The sequence below is a fragment of the Aphelocoma coerulescens genome, unplaced genomic scaffold, assembly GCF_041296385.1.
Source record: "Aphelocoma coerulescens isolate FSJ_1873_10779 unplaced genomic scaffold, UR_Acoe_1.0 HiC_scaffold_549, whole genome shotgun sequence".
NCBI lineage: Eukaryota > Metazoa > Chordata > Aves > Passeriformes > Corvidae > Aphelocoma > Aphelocoma coerulescens.
Genome location: NW_027183893.1, coordinates 36,645 through 41,440, shown reverse-complemented (window position 1 = coordinate 41,440; position 4,796 = coordinate 36,645). Strand labels below are relative to the sequence as shown.

The 4,796-nt window shown below is 62.3% G+C and overlaps 1 long non-coding RNA gene across 1 annotated transcript; it reads left to right on the top strand.

Moving 5' to 3' along the window:
- The first annotated feature begins 6 nt into the window (after positions 1-6).
- Positions 7-4,796, top strand: LOC138101846 (uncharacterized). The gene is made up of 4 exons (XR_011147270.1): positions 7-132; positions 2,265-2,354; positions 3,516-3,637; positions 4,619-4,796. It is a non-coding gene; the product is annotated as an uncharacterized lncRNA (long non-coding RNA).

Here is a 4,796-nt window from a genome sequence, read left to right as displayed (position 1 = left end):
CATCGATGACAAGTACAGCCGGCGCGAGGAGTACCGCGGCTTCACGCAGGACTTCAAGGAGAAGGACGGCTACCGGCCCGACGTCAAGATCGAGTACGTGACGAGACCGGCCGCAAGCTCACCCCCAAAGAGGTGCCGTGTCCCCACAGGGTCCCCAAAGGGTCCCCAAACCCCTAAAGGGTCCCTAAAGTGTCCCCAAAGGGTCCCCAAAGGGTCCCCAAAGTGTCCCCAAACCCCCAAAGTGTCCCCAAACCCTCACAGTGTCCCCAAAGTGTCCCCAAACCCCCCAGTGTCCCCAAAGTGTCCCCAAACCCCAACCCAGTGTCCTCAAAGTGTCCCCAGAGTGTCCCCAAACCCCACCAGTGTCCCCAGAGTGTCCCCAAACCCCACCAGTGTCCCCAAAGTGTCCCCAGACCTTCACAGTGTCCCCAAGGTGTCCCCAAACCCACCCCGGTGTCCCCAAAGTGTCCCCAGACCCTCACAGTGTCCCCCAAAGTATCCCCAAACCCCCCAAAGTGTCCCCAAACCCCCTGGTGTCCCCAAAGGGTCCCTTAACCCCCAAAGTGTCCCCAAACCCCCACAGTGTCCCCAAAGTGTCCCCAAACCCCACCAGTGTCCCCAAAGTGTCCCCAAAGTATCCCCAAAGGGTCCCCAAAGTGTCCTCAAACCCCCCTGGTGTCCTCAAATGTCCCCAAACCCCCCCTGGTGTCCCAAAGTGTCCCCAAAGTGTCCCCAAAGTGTCCCCAGACCCTCACAGTGTCCCCAAAGTGTCCCCAAACCCACCCCGGTGTCCCCAAAGTGTCCCCAAACCCTCACAGTGTCCCCAAATGTCCCCAAACCCCACCAGTGTCCCCAAAGTGTCCCCAAACCCCCCTGGTGTCCCCAAAGTGTCCCCAGACCCCCAAAGTGTCCCCAAACCCCCACAGTGTCCCCAAAGTGTCCCCAAACCCCACCAGTGTCCCCAAAGTGTCCCCCAGACCCCCTGGTGTCCCCAGAGTGTCCCCAAAGGGTCCCCAAACCCCCCCAGTGTCCCCTCTGGTGTCCCCCTGTCCCGCAGGCGTTCCGGCAGCTCTCCCACCGTTTCCACGGGAAAGGGCTCGGGGTGTCCCCAACATCCTCCCAATGTCCCCCCAATGTCCCCCCAACGTCCCCCTGATGTCCCCAATGTCCCTCTGGTGTCCCCAGTGTCCCTCTGGTGTCCCCAGTGTCCCCCTGATGTCCCCAATGTCCCCCCCGATGTCCCCGGTGTCCCCGTGGTGTCCCCAACATCCCCCCCCTGTCCCGCAGGCGTTCCGGCAGCTCTCCCACCGCTTCCACGGGAAGGGCTCGGGGTGACCCCAATGTCCCCCCAATGTTCCCCCAATGTCCCCCAACGTCCTCCCAATGTCCACATGGTTCCCCCAATGTCCCCAACGTCCCCATGGTGTCCCCAATGTCCCCCCAATGTCCCCCCAATGTCCCTCAGGTGTCCCCAGTGTCCCCCCAATGTCCCCCCAATGTCCCCCCCCATATCCCGCAGGCGTTCCGGCAGCTCTCCCACCGCTTCCACGGGAAGGGCTCGGGGTGTCCCCGACATCCTCCCAATGTCCCCCCAATGTCCCTGTGGTGTCCCCAATGTCCCTGTGGTGTCCCCAATGTCCCCAATATGTCCCCAATGTCCCCCCAATGTCCCTCTGGTGTCCCCAATGTCCCCCCAATGTCCCCCCAATGTCCCTAATGTCCCCCCGGTGTCCCCAGTGTCCCTCTGGTGTCCCCGGTGTCCCGCAGACATTCCAGCAGCTCTCCCACCATTTCCACGGGAAGGGCTCGGGGTGTCCCCAACATCCTCCCAATGTCCCCCCAATGTCCCTGTGGTGTCCCCAATGTCCCCAAAGTGTCCCCAATGTCCCCAGTATGTCCCAAATGTCCCCCCAATGTCCCTCTGGTGTCCCCAATGTCCCCCCAATGTCCCCCCCATATCCCCCAGGCGTTCTGGCAGCTCTCCCACCGCTTCCACGGGAAGGGCTGGGGGTGACCCCCAACATGTCCCCCATGGTGACCCCAGTGTCCCCAATGTCCCCAACGTCCCCCCAATATCCCCAATGTCCTTCTGGTGTCCCCAATGTCCCCCCAATGTCCCCCCCCCTGTCCCGCAGGCGTTCCGGCAGCTCTCCCACCGTTTCCACGGGAAGGGCTCGGGGTGACCCCAATGTCCCCCCAATGTCCCCCCCAATGTCCCCAGTGTCCCCCCAATGTCCCCCCAATGTCCCCCCCATATCCCGCAGGCGTTCCGGCAGCTCTCCCACCGCTTCCATGGGAAGGGCTCGGGGAAGATGAAGACGGAGCGGAGGATGAAGAAGTTGGATGAGGAGGCGGTGAGGGGGATTTGGGGGGGTCTGGGGGCTTTTTGGGGACCCCCCCCCCCCGTGCTCCCACTGGGGACCTCCAGCCCAGTTTTGGGGTCCCTCGTGCTCCCGCTGGGGCTTCAAACCCCAATTTTGGGGTTCCGGGGTTATTTTTGAGGTCGTTTTGCCCAAATTTTGGGCTCTTCCAGCTTCGATTTTGGGGTTCCCCGGAGTCTTTTGGGGTCCCCCCACCAAGCTCCATTTTTGGGGAGCTTCAAACCCCAATTTTGGGGTTTCTGGGTTACTTTTGAGGTCATTTTGCCCAAATTTTGGGCTCCTTCAGCTTCGATTTTGGGGTTCCCCGGAGTCTTTTGGGGGTCCCCCCCCAAGCCCCATTTTTGGGGAGTCTTCAAACCCCAATTTTGGGGTCCCTCCTCGGTTTTGGGGTGCAGCTGCTGAAGAAGAGGAACCCCAGTGACACCCCCGGGATGGGGATGGGGAGGTCCCAGCTGGGGGATTCCTTTGGAATTTTGGGGAATTTTTTGGGGAATTTTTTTGGGGAATTTTTTAGGAATTTTTGGGGGGATTCCCAGGGGTTTTGGGGTGCCTCTGATTTTGGGGTCCCCCCTCGTTTTTGGGGTGCAGCTGCTGAAGAAGAGGAACCCCAGTGACACCCCCGGGATGGGGATGGGGGAGGTCCCAATGGGGGATTCCTTTGGGAATTTTGGGGAATTTTTGGTAAATTTTTGGGGGGATTTTGGGGGATTCCCAGGGGTTTTGGGGTGCCCTCTGATTTTGGGGTCCCCCCTCCTTTTTGGGGTGCAGCTGCTGAAGAAGATGAGCTCCAGTGACACCCCCGGGATGGGGATGGGGGAGGTCCCAGCTGGGGGATTCCTTTGGGAATTTTGGGGAATTTTTTGGGGAATTTTTTGGGGAATTTTTTAGGAATTTTTGGGGGGATTCCCAGGAGTTTTGGGGTGTCCCTGATTTTGGGGTCCCCCCTCGTTTTTGGGGTGCAGCTGCTGAAGAAGAGGAACCCCAGTGACACCCCCAGGATGGGGATGGGGGAGGTCCCAGCTGGGGGATTCCTTTGGAATTTTGGGGAATTTTTTGGGGAATTTTTGGGGGGATTCCCAGGGGTTTTTGGGGTGCCTCTGATTTTGGGGTCCCCCCCTCCTTTTTGGGGTGCAGCTGCTGAAGAAGATGAGCTCCAGTGACACCCCCCTGGGCACGGTGGCGCTGCTGCAGGAGAAGCAGCGGGCGCAGAAGACGCCGTACATCGTCCTGAGCGGCTCCGGCAAGAGCATGAACGCGTGAGGGACTGGGAGCACTGGGACGGACTGGGAGGGACTGGGAGGGGGGCTGGGAGGGGGGCTGGGAGGGACTGGGAGCACTGGGACGGACTGGGACGGGACTGGGAGCACTGGGACGGACTGGGAGGGGGGCTGGGAGGGACTGGGAGCACTGGGACGGATTGGGAGGGGCTGAGAGCACTGGGAGGGGGGTTGGGAGGGACTGGGAGCACTGGGACGGACTGGGAGGGACTGGGGAGCACTGGAAGGGACTGGGAGCGGACTGGGAGGGACTGGGAGAGGGGCTGGGAGGGGACTGAGAGCACTGGGAGGGACTGGGAGGGACTAGGAGGGGGGCTGGGAGGGACTGGGAGCACTGGGACGGATTGGGAGGGACTGGGAGCACTGGGAGGGGGGTTGGGAGGGACTGGGAGCACTGGGACGGACTGGGAGGGACTGGGAGCACTGGAAGGGACTGGGAGCGGACTGGGAGGGGACTGGGAGAGGGGCTGGGAGGGACTGAGAGCACTGGGAGGGACTGGGAGGGACTAGGAGGGGGGCTGGGAGGGACTGGGAGCACTGGACGGATTGGGAGGGACTGGAGCACTGGGAGGGGGGGTTGGGAGGGACTGGGAGCACTGGGACGGACTGGGAGGGACTGGGAGCACTGGAAGGGACTGGGAGCGGACTGGGAGAGGGGCTGGGAGGGACTGAGAGCACTGGGAGGGACTGGGAGGGACTGGGAGAGGGGCTGGGAGGGACTGAGAGCACTGGGAGGGACTGGGAGGGGGGGCTGGGAGGGACTGGGAGCACTGGGACGGATTGGGAGGGGGCTGAGAAGGACTGGGAGCACTGGGATGGACTGGGAGGGAGGCTGGGAGGGACTGGGAGGGACTGGAAGCACTGGGAGGGACTGGGAGCACTGGGACAGGCTGGGAGCACTGGGAGGGAGGCTGAGAGGGACTGGGAGCACTGGGGCACTGAGCCCCCTTTTCTTTCCAGGAACACCATCACCAAGTGAGGGTGCAGGGGCACCCAGGGGCACCCAGGGGACACCCAGGGACACCCAGAGGCCACCCAGGAATACCCAGAGACCACCCAGGGACACCCAGGAACACCCAAGGACACCCAAGGGACACCCTGGGACACCCGGAGACACCTCTGGGACCTTTGGGACCAC